Source organism: Mercenaria mercenaria, chromosome 15 (assembly GCF_021730395.1).
Source record: "Mercenaria mercenaria strain notata chromosome 15, MADL_Memer_1, whole genome shotgun sequence".
In the NCBI taxonomy this organism is placed as follows: Eukaryota; Metazoa; Mollusca; class Bivalvia; order Venerida; family Veneridae; genus Mercenaria; species Mercenaria mercenaria.
The window spans coordinates 2,908,308-2,926,406 of record NC_069375.1 but is presented as its reverse complement, the minus strand read 5'-3'; the positions used below and the strand labels follow the sequence as shown (position 1 = coordinate 2,926,406).

The following is an 18,099-nucleotide window of genomic DNA, read 5'->3' as shown; positions in this document are numbered from 1 at the left end:
AAAACCTACCTACATTTATTCCACAATATGTAATTTAAAGAGTAAAGGTGAAATAAAGAACTTTTACTGCATGTTTAAAGATGTCTAACACTGCCCCTTCTGTTTCAGAGGTAAATTCACTTTGAACAGCAAGAAATTGCTTATCAAATGAAAATTTTCCACTTTTGTACAATATATCAATAATACGTCTTGAAAAAAGTAAAAACTTACCAGACAAAAAGGAATATTAGGGGAAAAAATTTAGTTCAAGTAGGGCTCGAACCTATGGCCACTTGAAAAATTTAAGTTAAAAGTAGATTTATGGTTGGACTCTTCAAAAAGAGGTACACTATTATGGGGCTAATACCTTAAATGATTTTACAGTTAAGTTACATTAAGTTGCCCTTTGTAAAGTTAGTATGATTTCAGTTTTGCATTTCTATTTTCAGCTGGCATTTAAGCCAAGTGTTGCAGAGTCTCTCTTACAATCACCTGTCAGCGTACCACATAGCAAACTACACATGAACTTTGCTGCACATCAACAGTCTCTCAATCTCTGGGAATGTGCAGTATTTGTGGCATTGCATATCAGGTAATATTTTTACAGGGTCTTTTAACAGAGGTCTTACTGTGATTGAAAATCTGGATTTAGTGTACAAGTTCTGAAAAAATACTTAAACAAGGGTCAGGTAGTAAAGTAGCTGAATTTATTTTGGTGAGAGATGCGAGGAAATTTCTAACCTTTTTTTAGCTCGACTATACAAAGTATATGAAGAGCTATCCTACTCACCCCAGTGTTGGCGTCTTTCACATCCCCTCCTCATAATCATCAACACCATATGACACAAGGGCCATAACTCTCACACATATATTTCATGAATTAACCCCCTTTTTACTTAGAATTTCAGGTTAAAGTTTTGATGCACTTCCACTCTACCTCAGTTACTCCTAAAACTGAAAGTAGTTTTTCCACATCACCTGGCTCATCATATGACACCAGTCCCATAACTCTGGTACCAATATTTAATGAATTATCCCCCCTTTTACTTAGAATTTCAGGTTAAAGTTTTGATGCATTTTCACTGTATCTCAGTTATTACTAAATGGATTTGATTCAGACTTATCCCCTTTTTAGCTCGACTTTTCGAAGAAAATGTAGAGCTATTGCACTCGCCCCGGCGTCGGAATTGGTTAAATTTTTGATAAAGTCAGATATCTCTGTTACTATCAAAGCTATTGACATGAAACTTAAAATAGTTATTTACTATCAAAGTCTACACGAGAAGAAACAATCCCCATAACTCTGGTTTGAATTTTGACAGAATTATGCCCCTTTTTAACTTAGAATTTTTGGTTAAAGTTTTTGATAAAGTCAAATATCTCTGTTACTATCAAAGCTATTGACTTGAAACTTAAAATAGTTATTTACTATCAAAGTCTACACCAGGAGAAACAATCCCCATAACTCTGATTTGAATTTTGATAGAATTATGTCCCTTTTTAACTTAGAATTTTTGGTTAAAGTTTTTGATAAAGTCAAATATCTCTGTTACTATCAAAGCTTTTGACTTGAAACTTAGAATAGTTATTTACTATCAAAGTCTTCACCAGGAGAAACAATCCCCATAACTCTGATTTGAATTTTGACAGAATTATGCCCCTTTTTAACTTAGAATTTTTGGTTAAAGTATTTGATAAAGTCAAATATCTCTGTTACTATCAAAGCTATTAACTTGAAATTTAAAATATTATTTACTATCAAAGTCTACACCAGGAGAAACAATCCCCATAGCTCTGATTTGAATTTTGACAGAAATATGCCCCTTTTTAACTTAGAAATTTTGTTAAAAGTTTTGATAAAGTCAAATATCTCTGTTACTATTAAAGCTTTTGACTTGAAACTCAAAATAGTTATTTACTATCAAAGTCTACACCAGGAGACACAATTCTCATAATTATAATTTGAATTTTAACAGAGTTATGCCCCTTTTTAACTTGGATTTTTTTTTTACTGGCAAAGCTCAAATTCAGAGTCAAGCACTGAGAAAAGTCGAGCGCGCTGTCTTACGGACAGCTCTTGTTATGCCTCCACTTTGTGGGGAGGCATATAGATTTGCCCCTGTCTGTTTGTCCGTCCTTCCGAAAATGTTGTTTCACACCTAGCTCCAAAAGTATATGACATAAGGTCACAAATCTTTACAGGAATGTTGGTAAGCATGTGTAGTTGTGAACCTGGGCTTTCGCGTCCAGATTCATTCAGTCGTGTAGGAGTTATGGCCACTGACTTTGTAAAAATTGGTCATTTTAATGTTGTGTTGTGCGTAGCTCCAAAAATATTTGACGTAGAGTCACAAAACTTTACAGGAATGTTGGTCAGCATGTGTAGCTGTGCACCTTGGGTTTGCGTCCGGATTCATTTAGTCATGTAGGAGTTATGGCCCCTGACTTAGTAAAACATTGGTCATTTTAATGTTGTGTCGCGCGTAGCTCCAAAAGTATTTGACATAGAGTCACCAAAGTTTACAGGAATGTTGGTCAGCATGTGCAGTTGTGCACCTGGGGTTTCACGTCCCAAGAAAGTATATATGTTTATATGTACATTATATATGGTTATTTTTTGCATATTTAGCTCACCTGAGCACGAAGTTATTTCCGCCATTACATAACTGAAATAGTGTTGAAAAACAGTGTTAAACCCAAAACAAAACTTAGAATTTCAGGTTAAAGTTTGATACACTTTCACTATAACTCAGTTATTGCAAAATGAATTTGATTCAAACTTAAAATAGTTGTTCCCCCTTATCACCCACATCATATGACAAATTGTGCATAACTCACTAAAATTTTCCATGAATTATGCCCCCTTTTACTTAGAATTTAAGGTTAATTTAGATGCATTTTCACTATATCTTAGTTATTAAGATATGCATTTGATTCAAAGTAGTTGTTCCGCATAATCACACACATCATATGACATAAGGTGCATAACTCTTGCACCAATATTAGATAAATTGTTCCCCTTTTGTGCTTAGAATTATACTTATATAGTGCTTTGATACACTTTATCATTACCTCTTTTGCTACTTAATATTTTTGACACAGTTTCAAGCCATTGTGCAACGGCTTCATCAACCATTGGAGTCATTAAACACTCCTGTGACAGCTCCAGTTTCCTCAGATGTGCCCAGTTTCACTACCTAGCATCGAAAAAGCTGAGCACGCTGTCTCCTGTGACAGCTCTTTTTCTCTGTTCTGGTTATAAGCTCAAGTAATATATTATGTTGTCAGTTGGAGTGTCTTTTAAAATTTGATGACACAATCTCCTATGCTATTCAGGGATCATCCTAGGTCAAAATTTTACGGAGAAGTGACTTCTCCCTCCACAGAATTTAGGGAGAAGTTGAGGAATTTAAGGAGAAGAATCGACATAGCATTCTGTTTCCTGCCTATATATATCCACTTTCTGTGGGTCTAGCTGTAACTTATAAACAGTAATTATTTAAGGAAATTGATTCTTGCATTATAATTTTCATGAATTTCTAAATAAAGTATAAACTTAGCTATGAAAAAGTCGCCTTTAAATTTTGATCCGAAATTTACATGTCCGAAACTCGTAAATTTAACAGGTGCACGATCAAAACGCCGTGAAATGTTTCATTCATGTTTCGATTCTCGTGCTTTTATAATGCCTGATTTTTGCATCAACTTGTTCAGATTTATACATTTAATTTAATTATTTATTTATTTTTTCAAAATAATACCAAACTCGTAGGTAATGGCGATCTTTCTACAATATTTTGTATGGCAGTTCTGACGTCCGCGAAATCATTTTTTATCCACAGTACCAGAGCAATTCATTTACAGAAATTGATCGTAATCATGGTAATTGAAATAAATTTTGAAGTAATCTTTAATAAAATGAAAGAATAATATACAATTGTTGCATAAGATCATGCTCTCGTTACGTTTATCGGCTTTTTACACGCCAATTGAAAATTTTCAAAATGGCGGCGGCTTACAATATTATTGATTGACACTGTGTGATATTAATGCTACGATTGGCTGAAGTTTGACAGGCGAGTAGGCGGGGTTGACTATGGATTTATCGATAATTTAATCTAGAATATGCATCAAGTTTTACAACTTTAAGTAAACAGATAATAACTCGCTGAAAAACTCGGCGATTCGGATTTCGCCTGGAGGCGATAATTAGGCGAAGTTGCCAACTTTAAAGCGAAGATATCGCTCAAATCGCCTTGTAGGATGAACCCTGCTATTTCAGCATTCTTTTTATAGAAAGTACTTCACATGAATATGTTGAGGGTTGAATGGAAAACGGTCATAACTCAAATAAACAATGGAGTTACAACATTTTTGTGTTCACCTCTCAATATGGCTTTCTGTAACAACCAGAGAATGTCAAAATAAGATTAGAAGAATACATATATGAACAGAAGTCACTAGTTGTTATTATAGCATTCTCCTGTCTTAAGTAATTGATTATATACAGGAGAAAGGATGCTAGAAGTCATATATCACAAGTTGTTTAATTTTTTATTTCAGTTGTGAGTCAGCTGTACAAAGTATACACGATCGGCACATTCAGCTTTCATCATCAGAGTCGTACCAAGGGAAGGAAGAATTATTGAATGAAAGGCTGTTTGTACCTGTTGAATGGATACATAATACTAAGGTACAGAAATACATTCCTGCATTATCAAAAATGTTAAGGAAGAAATAATTTTTGCTAATTTTATAGGGTTTTTGATTATTTAGCAAAAATAAACCCTTGCAAAATTCTAAATTTTTATTCTAAGTTAATTAGAATTAAATTAATTTTGTTTTTAACACTTCTGCTTTTTAGCAAGAACCAAGGTCTCTGTTCTTTTTTTAACCAGCCATATTTCACCATTGGTTCCAGAGTTCCTGCCGCTGTGCATCCACAAACTTTATCCAGAGTATTTCTTCTTCATGTATGGAGAGATTTTCATGTAACTTGGCACAAATCTTCACCACCAGAATTACTTCCCTTTGATTTACTATAAATAGCTTATATTGTAACTTTTTTATTACTGGCCATAGGGAAAGTTTGAGACAACTTTTTGTTGGTACAACATGCGTGTTATGTCCGATTTTTAGGATTTCATTAGGACCATTCAAAGCCTCTAAGATTGCCATTATATTTAATAACAAGAGGGTGATTGACCCTAAAGTGCTCACCTGTGTAAAAGGCTCCAAGTGTGTTGTATAATATAATGGTACAAGTACAGAGTTAGGCTTATATAAATATCAAGGCTCTAGCTATTGTGGATTCAAAAAAGAAAATATTCAAAGTTTCTTTTATATTAGCATATATTATATATGTCACATACATGGGCACAGCCATACTTGAACCTTGGGTAATAATTTGAACAATTACGGTAGACAAACCCTGATACCACAAGTAAATATCCAAGAAACATTTGTGTAAAATTGTTTTAAAATTTGGCCAGCTGTTTTTGTCAAGCACATTTTTAAAGTATATTATAAGTTATTTATAGTAACAACAAAGGAAAGTTAATCCTTGCAAAAAATCTCTACAATATAAGTCCACACAAAACTCCTTACCAGGTAGAGATATGTCAAAATACACCTCATTTCATACATGAGTTTCTATGCTAGTTGTTACCAAAAAGGGGCATACATGGCCAAGTGGTTACAGTCGTGACTTGAATCACTTGTATCTCACTGATGTGGGTTTGGTATTGTGATTCTATCCAGATGCTTACCTATGCCTGAATAATGCCTGCATACATAAGTTCAGACTGTAAAGTAAGTGGAAAGTTTAAAATGTTTAGAGTCATTATTAGCTCACCTGAGCACTGTGAGCTTTTGTGATCACTCTGTGTCCGTCGTCCGTCCGTCCATTGTCAGTCCGTCCGTCTGTCGTCAACAATTTGACTGTTAACACTCTAGAGGTCACAATTTTGGCCCAATCTTAATGAAACTTGGTCAGAATGTTACCCCCCAATAAAATCTTGGACGAGTTCGATATTAGGTCATCTGGGGTCAAAAACTAGGACACCAGGTCAAATCAAAGGAAAAGCTTGTTAACACTCTATAGGTCACAATTTTGGCCCAATCTTAATGAAACTTGATCAGAATGTTACCCTCAATAAAATCTTGGACGAGTTTGATATTGGGTCATCTGGGTTCAAAAACTAGGTCACCAGGTCAAATCAAAAGAAAAGCTTGTTAACACCCTAGAGGTCACATTTTGGCCCAATCTTGATGAAACTTTGTCAGAATGTTACTCTCAATAAAATCTTGGACGAGTTCGATATTGAGTCATCTGGGGTCAAAAACTAGGTCACCAGTTCAAATCAAAGGAAAAGCTTGTTAACACCCTAGAGGTCACAATTTTGGCCCAATCTTAATGAAACTTGGTCAGAATGTTATCGTTAATAAAATCTTGGACGGGTTAAATATTGGGTTATCTGGGGTCAAAAACTAGGTCACCAGATCAAATCAAAGGAAAAGCTTTTTAACCCTGTAGAGGCCACATTTATGACTGTATCTTCATGAATCTTGGTCAGAATGTTGATCTTGATGATCTATAGGTCAAGTTCAAGTCTTGATCAGGTGGGGTCAAAAACTAGGTCATGGGGTCAAATCAAAGAAAAAGCTTGTTAACACTCTAGAGGTCACATTTATTACTGTATCTTCATGAAACATGGTCAGAATGTTAATCTTGATGATCTTTAGGTCAAGTTCGAATCTTGGTCATGTGGGGTCAAAAACTAGGGCTCTGGGTCAAATCAAAGGAAAAGTGAGTTAACACTTTTGAGATCACATTTATGACCATATCTTTATGAAACTTGGTCAGAATGTTAATCTTGATGATCTTTAGGGCAATAGGTCAGGTGAGCGATACAGGGCCTTCATGGCCCTCTTGTTAGCTCACCAGAGCCAAAGGCTCAGGGTGAGCTATTAGGATCACTCACCTTTCGGCGTCCGTTGTCCGTAAACTTTTACTTCAAACAACATCTCCTCATAAACCGCTAGGCAAATTTCATCCAAACTTCACAGGAATGTTCTTTGGGTGAAGCTCTACAAAAAATGTTCTAAGAATTGAATTCCATGCAGAACTCTCGTTGCCATGGCAACCGAAAGGAAAAACTTTAAAAATCTTCTTCTCAAAAACCAGAAGCCCTAGAGCTTAGATATTTGGTGTGAAGCATTGCCTAGTGGACCTCTACCAAATTTGTTCAAATCATGACCCTGGGGTTAAAATTGACCCTGCCCCAGGGGTCACTTGATTTTACATAGAAAAATCTTAAAAAATCTTCTTCTTGAAAACCAGAAGCCCTAGACCTTAGATATTTGACATGTAGCATTGCCTTGTGGACCTCTACTAAAATTGTTCAAATCATGACCTCCAGGTCAAAATTGACTCCGCCCCAGGGGTCACTTGATTTTACATATGAAAATCTTCAAAAAATTTCTAAAAATAAACCAGATTTTGAAATTACTTGGCATAAATGTTCCCTATAATCAGATGAGGTGTCATTTGCAAGATCCAGACCCCAAGATCCAAAGTCAAGGTCACTTAGAAGTCAAAGGTGTTTCTTGTCTGGTCCATAACTCTGCCATTTATCAAGGGATTTGAAAATAATTTGACATAAATGTAAACCATATTGAGGATGTGTCATGCTTATGACCCAGGCCTCTTAGGTCAAGGTCAAGGTCACAAAATTATACTTGATTTTTTTGCGCATACAACTGTGGCATTCTTGGGCCTACTTCAGGGGCATTTGTCACCAATAATGACAGCTCTTGTTTTAGGACACACAATTTTAAGACAAATGTCATATTGTTGTTATAATGAAATAATTACATATTTTACAGTGCGGAGAAGAGGGGAAGTTCAGCAGAAATTCCACCCCCAAGGAGATTAGCCCCACCCACATTAACCCATCATCCACCAAGAAGAGGATGTGGAAATTTGTTATCGTCTAAGCCCATTGAACAGTTCAATCAGACATACACTTGATGGTGAGCTGCAATAAAACCAAATAAACTGATCTCATGTTGACAGAATATAACATTGCTGAACAATTTAGACTCTGATATTCCTGTGTGATCCAATTATTGAAATTAGTAAGAGAGATTATTCAAATTTAGACTATAAAATAAAAAGGAGTGTTTTAGGTGAAGAGTTTTATCACTCAAAAACTCCTTCACCAGTTGGACTAGACAAAATAAAGGAAGACAATTTTATTGGGCAGACAAGAAATTCTGACATACAGACACCGAAAGGTAAATTTGAGTTTTTACTTTAAGGCATGGAATGGAAACATAAATTGTGACATTCAGCCTGTCTGGGTATTAAGAAAGGCACTGTGAAGAACAATTATGGAGTCTTACAATATTATTTTAATATATCAGAAAGAATGTATTAAGAACATCTAATAAACAAGTGTTACTGATACTTAGGATGTACTGGGATCTCAGTTAGCTCTAGAATTTTAGAACAAGTAAAGTGTAGCTTTAGAATTTTAGAATAATAAAAATTAATTCTTAGATTTTTTTCTTTTCTGCAAACATAATTCTGTCATTCAGTGTTTAGACTTCTAGAAGTCTCTCACACTATTTCTGTTAATATATACTTATATATTGCTTTTGCACTGAGGTCAACAATATTGTATCTGTTTGTATTAGTTGTTCTCCGGATAAGTTTCATTTTTATATGCCCATTTCATAAAAACGGACATAATATTTGATGGTGCGTGCCTTTGTCCATCCACCGTAATTTGTCTCTGGAGCAAAACAATAACCTTTCAAGATAGTGACTTTAAATGTGGCACAGGCAGGTAGCAATGAGATAATGTGCAAAGCACATGAACCAGGTCCATGGGTCAAAGGTCAAGGTCATAAATTAAGCTCAAATGTCAAATTTGTCCCTCATATTTCATATCCAAAGCATATATCTTAATAAATATTCAAGTTATTGATTTTAGTCTTTAGATTTGGCATAAAGGTAGTTTGCAAAAAGACAATGTGAAGAGCGCATCATCACCCACATCATATGATATGGTACATTACCCAAAAGGAAGAGCATCATGAATAGAATATTTGTTTTTCTATGTTTCATGAAATACATGTGTTAAGTTTGTTAGCTACCCTCTATACCATAAAGCATTGTAACGTACAAAGTTATGACTCAAGATAATGTAAAAATGATAGAGTAGAAGTAGGATTTACGGCTATTCCTGGTACATTACACCATAATTTATTTACACTAAGTGTAAACAGGATTATGAGACCAGGGTCAATTTCTGCTTTCAGTGGGTCCTTACTTATAACATCCAGATTAAGGGGCAGATACTCTGTATAACTCTGCCTCCTTCATAGAGGCCATAGAAATTCTGTGGAAACATATTGCAATTTAATATTTAGAGCGAAGTTTCCTTGTCTTGTATAGTCATTCACTGAGATGTAAATCTTTCAGGAATCTTTCAATGTTGATTGTCTACAGTTGTACGGAAGGGGCAACGATGGCAGTCATTTGATGATGAATTTGTTGAATATGACCTCAGAAACAGGAACATCCTGAAAGCAGAGAAAGCAAGAGGCTAGATAATTTTTTCCAAGTGTGACAAGCCATGGGTGGTCTATTCTGCTGTTAAGAGGACTTTGGAACAGGTAATACATTCAGGTTATAGGTAGATTGTACTTGTGTTCAGCCACTTGGAACAGGTAATACATTCAGGTTATAGGTAGATTGTACTTGTGTTCAGCCACTTGGAACAGGTAATACATTCAGGTTATAGGTAGATTGTACTTGTGTTCAGCCACTTGGAACAGGTAATACATTCAGGTTATAGGTAGATTGTACTTGTGTTCAGCCACTTGGGCCATTTCTACTTCTGAATTAATTATGTCTCCCCCACATAGTGGAGGGGAGACATATTGTTTTAGCCTTTCCGACACATTTCATTTTCAATCTGTAGCTTGTGAACCTTGGAACTTCATAGAATGATAGGGCCTATGGGTTAGACAATCTGTATTGTTTTTAGGGGCATTCCATTAAAGGTCAAGGTCTAAGGAGCCTGAACATGGAAAACTGTTTCTGATTTCAACGAAACATCATAGGAGTAATTAGTACAAAGCCTTGTTGTGCATATCGCCAGCATGTTCGGCTTCTGCTCATAGCACAAAATTGCCACCAGAGCTATAAATAGAAAAATCTTGTCTTGCTTTCACAGGTCAAGCTGCTGGCTGGATTTTGACAAAACTTCACAGGAGTCAAGTACCAAGCCCAGTTTTGCATATCTCTGGCACCTTCTTCGCTGCACAAAATGGCCACCAGAGCTAAAAATAGAAAAATCTCCTCCAGCTTTCACAGGTCAAACTGCCAGCTAGATTTCAAGGATATTGGGTCATCTGGGATCAAAAACTAGGTCACCAGGTCAAATCAAAGGAAAAGCTTGTTAACACTCTAGTTAACACTCTAGGCCAAGTTCATTTCTGGGTTATGTTTGGTCAAAAACTAGGTCAAAGGAAAAGCTTGTTAACACTCTAGTTAACACTCTAGAGGCCACATTTATGACCCTATCTTCATGAAACTTGGTCAAAATGTTTATCTTGATGATTCCTAGGCTAAATTTGAATCTGGGTAATGTTGGGTCAAAAACTAGGTAACTAGCTCAGATCAAAGGAAAATCTTGTTAACACTCTAGAGACCACATTTTAAGTTTGAAACTCATGAGAATTGGTCAGAATGTTTGTCTTGATGATTTTTAGGTCAAGTTTGAATCTGGGTTGGTTATGTGGGGTGAGATATTAGGTCACCAAGTTAAAGGAAAAGCTTGTTAAAACTAGAGGCCACATTTATGATCCTATCTTCATGAAACTTGGTCAGAATATTTATCGTGATGATTACTAGGCCAAGTTTGAATCTGGGTCATGTGGAATCAAAAGCTAGGTCACTATGCCAGATCAAAGGAAAATCTTATAACACTCTAGAGACCACATGAGAATTGGTCAGAATGTTTGACATTATGATTTCTAGGTCTAGTTTGAATCTGGGTCATGCGGGGTCAAAAACTTGGTCACCCAGTCAAGTTAAAGGTAAAATTTGTTAACACTCTAGAGGCCACATTTATAACCCTATCTTCAAGAAACTTGGTCAGCTTGTTTATCTTGATGACCTCTAAGCCAGGTTCAAATCTGGGTTATGTGAGGTAACAAAAGGTAGGCCACTTGGTTAAATCAAAGGAAAAGCTTGTTAACACTCTAGGGGCCACATTTTTAGCTCGACTATTCGAAGAATAGGGGAGCTATCCTACTCACCCCGATGTGAGCGTGATCGTTAGCGTGAGTGTCACACAAATGTTAAAGTTTGCGTACCACCCCAAATATTTTCAAGGTCCATTGAGATATTGCTTTCATATTTTGCATACTTGTTTACCGTCATGACCCCAGTCTGTATAAAGGAGGAGGCAACTCTATCAAACATTTTGACTGAATTATGGCCCCTTTTGGACTTAGAATATGCTTATTGTAATGTTAAAGTTCGCGTACCACCCCAAATATTTTCAAGGTCCATTGAGATATTGCTTTCATATTTCGCATACTTGTTTACCATCATGACCCCAGTCTGTAAAAAGGAGCAGGCAGCTGTATCAAGCAATTTGACTGAATTATGGCCCTTTTTTCGACTTAGAATATGCTTATTGTAATGTTAAAGTTTTACTCATAGCTTATATTATACTATCAAGCACTGAGAATAGTCGAGCGCGCTGTCCACTGACAGCTCTTGTTGATTCAGTCTTCATAAAACATGGTCAAAATGTTTGGTATCATGAAGTCTTGTATGATTTTGACACTGGGTCATGTAGGGTCAAAAACTAGGTCACTTGGTAAAATCAAATGAAAATCTTGTTTTTAGAGGCTGCTTTATTTGGTCCAATCTTCACAAAACTATTTGTTTTCATGAAATCATGGACAGGTTTTAATCTGAGTCATGTGGGGCCAAAAATTAGGTTACTAGGTCAAATGAAAGAAAATGCTTTTTTTACACTCAGGCCACTTTTTTTATCCAATCTTAATGAAAATTGGTCAGAATATTTGTCATGAAATTTTGGACAGGGTAAAAATTAGCTCTGGTTGGGTGAAGAACTAGGTTACTAGGCCAAATCGAAGAAAGAAAAACACTATAGGCCACATTTTTGCTCCAATCTTCATGAAACTTGGTCAGAATGTTTATCTCCTTGCATACTCATACAAAGTTGAAACTGGTTTATGTTGTTTCAAAAACTGGGTTACTAGGTCAAACATGTTTGTTGTGTTACTCTGGTGAGTGACCTAGGGCCATCATGGCCCCCTTGTTTACAATTTCTCTTCAAACATAACTACCTCCTCTGTTGAATGGCATATTCTTTATTCTTCTATCTTTACCCCCTTCATACAGAAACCGAACTTAGGTAGTAGATAATTCCAACTACGTTACGGTAAATCCACCACCAAAATATTCTATCGGTAATATATACACTACAGTATCACAAGTCACTCTTCATTTATCACTAGGAGCTCATTGAAAACACTTAATCTTTACTTTTTGTTTACATTGGGGTGCTTGGCAGGTTGTTGTTGGTGCCTCATTCTGTATAACAAGATTAGCTGCCGTGCCTTGTCCAGACCTTACTGCAACTGCTCACAGTGTTCTCATATTCCTGGTAGTCTGCATTCGTATAGAGGCCTAATGCCCACTGACACCAACTATTCTAAAGTGACAATTGAAAAGTCAGGCATTGGGAAAAATATTTACAAGACAAATTTATCAGTTGCGGTTGTTTCATTGTTTACATAGAAGACAGAAGAAGGAAGAAACCTTAGATGTTTGTTACCAGGCTTGATTTGAGAGTATTCTATGCTTTGCATGGTGAAATGAAACTACTGTAAAAGTTTAGTGCTGTTTCTTTTTGTTAGAGCAAAAATACTACACATGGTTGGATTTAGGATGTAAATTTCCAGCATGACTTCCTACTACTTTCAGAATTAGTGATCTTGCCAGGGATTCAGTAAGAATCTTAAATGTTACGCTTTTATAGCTCTTAGTCTTATGCTGATAGAAAGTATGAGGCAATAAACCAAAGAGTTGGACTTGCATGAGAACAAAACTGTACAAAAAACTTGTTAAGCAGTCAGAAATTGCTGATGTGGAAGGGTAGGGTATAAGGGTGCACTTATACTTGCTTGGTATTTAGGTAGCTTTTATAGTGATGTGGTATAGTGTCGGCCTGAGGTGCGGGTTTGATTTCCGGTCAGGGCTGAAGTATTTTCAGTATGTTACATTTGGCGCCCCACGTTATATATGTATTTGTTTAAGTCCAGATGTTTTGTCTAATGTTTTTACACCAATTTTTATTTAATTTTCAATTAATGATGCCTATATTCATCTTAATTAAGCCACAAATGCTCTAAACAGTCATTACTTAATTGTTCACAAACTCTGCAAAATATCTTAACAGGCAACATTGACTTAATCGATCAGTATTGACCAAGAGACCAATTTTGACCACTTCAGGGAGTTAAGACCGGGTGGTGGATTTAACTGCCCAACATTGATCTTGTGACAGTATATGTGACTAGCTTACATAGACCAGTATCACAGTTGATTCAGTATTGAAAGGCAGTTATTAAGGGTTAAGATAAAACCCTCCAAATTAAAGCTGATGCATGACAGTTTAGTATCAGAAACTATGGAATGCTGCACTGGATATGACAAGTAAACAGCAATAAATGTTCAACCTGTGATAACAACAGTCCATTTGTTCATAGGAACTTCAAAACCAGATTCTTCAGTTATGGAAGTTGTTTTTCAAAAATCCTTAATTTCTTATTTCCCAATGTATGGACATTTAAGGGGATGCTTTGCACCTTTTTAAAAAAGAAGATTGAAAAAAAAATCCCTGATACTACCTTTTTATTTCCCTTAGTTGTATTTTATTTAAAATTTAGAACACATTGTAGGAACTAAAATCTCTTTTTACTTATTATAACATTGGTTATAATCTACAACATGATTTCAGGGAATGCTGCTCTGATTTAGTTATTTTAAAACTTTCAAATTTGAGGTTTGTTAGATTACAACCCGTAGGAAAAAGGAAGGCATTAAAAATACAGTTTTTATACGCCCGTTTGAAAAACGGGACGTATTATGGGAACGCCCCTGGCGGGTGGGTGGGATGGCGGGCGGGCGGGCGGCGTCCACAGACTTTGTCCGGAGCATATCTTCTACATGCATGAAGGGATTTTGATGAAACTTGGCACAGTTGTTCACCATCATGAGACGGAGTGTCATGCGCAAAAACCAGGTCCCTAGGTCTAAGGTCAAGGTCACACTTAGAGATCAAAGGTCAAATTCAAGAATGACTTTGTCCGGAGCATATCTTCTTCATGCATGGAGGGATTTTGATGAAAGTTGGCACAGTTGTTCATCATCATGAGACGGAGTGTCATGCGCAAGAACCAGGTCCTTAGGTCTAAGGTCAAGGTCACACTTAGAGGTCAAAGGATACAAGAAAGAAAACTTTTTCCGGAGCATATCTTCTTTATGCATGGAGGGATTTTGATATAACTTGGCACAAATGTTCACCACCACGAGGCAGAGTGTCGTGCGCAAGAACCAGGTCCCTAGGTCTAAGGTCAAGGTCACACTTAGAGGTCAAAGGATACAAGAATGAAAACCTTGTCCGAAGCATTTCTTCTTCATGCATAGAGGGATTTTGATATAACTTTGCACAAATGTTCACCACCACAAGGCGGAGTGTCATGCGCAAGAACCAGGTCCCTAGGTCAAAGGTCAAGGTCACACTTAGAGGCCAAAGGTCAGATACAAGAATGACTTTGTCTGAAGCATTTCTTCTTCATGCATGGAGGGATTTTGATGTAACTTGGCACAATTATACACCATCATGAGACGAAGTGTCATGCGCAGTTCCCTTCTTTAGAATTACTTCCCTTTGTTGTTACTATAAATAGCTTATATTGTAACTTTTTCATTACTAGTCGTAGGGAAAAATCGAGACCACTTTTCTGTAGTACAACATGCATGCTACATCCAATTATGAGGTGTATTTTGACCAATCTCTACCTGGTAAAGATTTTTGTGTGGACTTACAATTTTTTTTTTTTATTTTTTTTTTTTTTTTTTGTTTTTTAAGATTATCTTCCCTTAGTTGTTACTATAAATAACTTATATTGTAACTTTTTTATAATTGACCGTAGGGAAAAAACAAGACCACTTTTCTGTGGTACAACATAGATGTTACTTCCAAATTTTAGGTGTATTTTAAGGTATCTCTACCTGGTAAGGAGTTTTTTTGTGGACTTAGAAAAACAAATGACTGACAATGATTACTAAACAACCACAAAATTAAAATTCCATTTGCAAATACAGGTGCTAGAGTAAAGAAATTTGCTGTGACGGGCGTATATTGTGACATTCTGGCACTCTTGTTCAGCATTATTTTTAAGGGCATTCAAAAGGCAGTTTTTAGCAGTTCAGATGCCCACATTTACATATTAAATAGAAAAGCAGTGGAAATGCAGTTAAATTGGCCGAAATATGTAAATGAGCTAAGAAGTATAATGATGTCACAAAAAAACTGCAACAAAACTGCAGGATCAGTTTTATGCAGATAAATGACATCACAAAATACTGAAAAAATACTATAATTCCTGTTTCAACCATTTAAATGATATCACAAAAATACTGCAGAAGAACTGTTAGACATTTCAAATATTTGAAATTTTGAATTTTCATCAACTTGTCTAAGGGGAGTAATTCAGTCTTTACTTTTTTTTTAATATTGAGCTGTCTGTGATAATTTAACCAGCCATACAATGTACAATGGGCTGAATTTCTATTTAAACACAAAATCGCAGTTTCATTTATACATGTTATGAACTGGTTTTGTCCTTTATCTTGTAAATCCTTTGAATTTGCACATTTTCACTAGTTTCAACCAGATGACTATAAATCCATTCAGTCTGTGCATGATTTTCACACTTTAATCCTGCTGTATTAATAAACTCCAGTTGTAATCAGTTATTTAAAGACTCCAGTCCTACCTTTTAACCTTATATTGTCTTTGAAAATAGTAAATTCTCATTGGCCGAGCAGTATTAGTATCCGTCTTATACTTTATGTCGGGAGTTCAATTATCGGACCCATAAAAAGGTATTTTGGAAATTATTTAATTTTTTTTTTTTCAATACGATTCAACGAAAACAATATAAGTCTGTTAATCTAGTTCTAATTTGTTCACTAATTATATATGTCATTGTTAACATGTAATCATGTTTAAATAAGTTTCATCTTTAATAATGATCTAATGTTTTTGAGGCTTCTGTGAATAAAGTAGTAATAAGAGAAAAACAACCTTTCACAAAGTATATAAATTAAATGCAAAATAAAAAAAAAGGACAGATGCAAGGTTCGAACCATCAAAACTATTACTACAAAATGATTACATGTCTTTCCACTCAACCTACTGCGCCATCAAGCCAACTATTTATATTTTACTTCAATGTCTTTCCTTTTAAAAGAGATTGCTTAGGACTGTTTATTTACATGTTGCTAAAAATAAAAATGCCATACTGTGTGGTACTTATAACTGTTACCTATTGTAATCATGGCTTGCAAACACACAATAGAATTTGAATAGCAGTGGAGCAGGGCTTTAACTATTTGTGCAACATTTTGTGTAAAACATTGTATTTGAGCAGTTATAATCCATTTATATAGAACAGTAAGAAGAACATATTTTAACAATATTTCTTGGCCTTGTGTACAGAAATTTTTCACGCTTATGTCGACAAAAAGTAAATGTCTGCAAGTAAAAGTAGCTAAATATATTAAAGAATGTATGTCAATTAGGAAAAATGCCTTGGAAATTTTAACTGTTTCTTAAATGTATGTTGTATGATAATGTGAGTATATATATAGGTATATTTAATATTCATTACTACATTGTACTTGTATTTATTTTTGTCTTTGCCATAGTTTTTTTTGTGTTGTAAATGGCCAAAGGCAACTTGTTTGCTGATTATGCCAATAAATTTGAATTGAATTGAATTGAATTTATACATTTTCACACGCTTTAGATTTCACTAGCTTTAGGCATACAGACACTAAATAGCCTGAGCACCTATGAAAAAATGGTAGTCGCATAATGGCGGATTCAAATAGTTCTCAGTTCTTTTTGCTGTAAGAAGGATTTTTCCTTGAAATCATTGCTATATATTGGTTGAAATCATATTGCATGCCTATACTTGACATACTGGTAGCATTTGCATGTTGAAAAAAGACTCCAAACTGATTTAACATGTGAAATTTATTCATACACCCCTACCCTAAATTGTGATTGTCATTTCAGTGTAAAAATTACGGTGTGTCCGTTTGACCAGAAATATTTTTCTTGCATCAAACATGACCCCTACTTTTCTTTGGATATTTTTACAGTATAAATGTTGCTCTACAAGAAAATGTAAGTTAAAGAAATTTAAAATGGGTCTAGGTGTGTATTGCAGCATTGTGAAAACTTGTCATTTTCTATAGAATATATAGTGCTGGCTATTTAGTGTGTTATAACCTATAAGAATTGTCACCCGGTAGAATTACTAAAATTTTCTGTCGTCTGCAAATGAAAAAAAGAATGTAAACAAGGCACATCAACCCAGACAATTGATTTTTGAAAGAATTAAGCAAAAAATAAATGATAATTCTATACCGTTGGGGGAAAAAGGGTGGCGGAAATGGCTTGTTTGTACGACAGTAAATAAAAATCCTAGCTATGGAAAAATAACCACAAAACTGCCTGGAGAAACTGTCAGAAAACAATATTATGTGCACAGACTTATGTGTCAGGCCACTAGAAATATTTTAAAAATACCCAAAGGCCTACATGTGTCGCATATATGCCACATTTCTCTATGTGCGAACCTGGAACATTTGAGCATTGAACCCCAGTTCATAAATAATAAAAGGCAGAAATGTGGGGACCAATGCTCAGGCCATAAGTTTAGGGAGTTTTCTTTCAAGGACTGTATTCTATGGTATACAGTAGTTTT

General features: G+C 35.4%; 1 long non-coding RNA gene across 7 annotated transcripts in view; it reads left to right on the top strand.

Moving 5' to 3' along the window:
- Positions 1-18,099, top strand: part of LOC123534721 (uncharacterized) — an 82,149-nt gene that overhangs the window by 8,999 nt on the left and 55,051 nt on the right. For 6 of the 7 annotated variants that reach the window (XR_008367296.1, XR_008367292.1, XR_008367295.1 and 3 more), the window contains 4 exons: positions 429-571; positions 4,543-4,672; positions 7,867-8,277; positions 9,470-9,663. This is a non-coding gene — a long non-coding RNA (uncharacterized LOC123534721). The remainder of the gene's footprint in view (positions 1-428; positions 572-4,542; positions 4,673-7,866; positions 8,278-9,469; positions 9,664-18,099) is intronic. The other variant, XR_008367297.1, reaches the window with a different exon arrangement.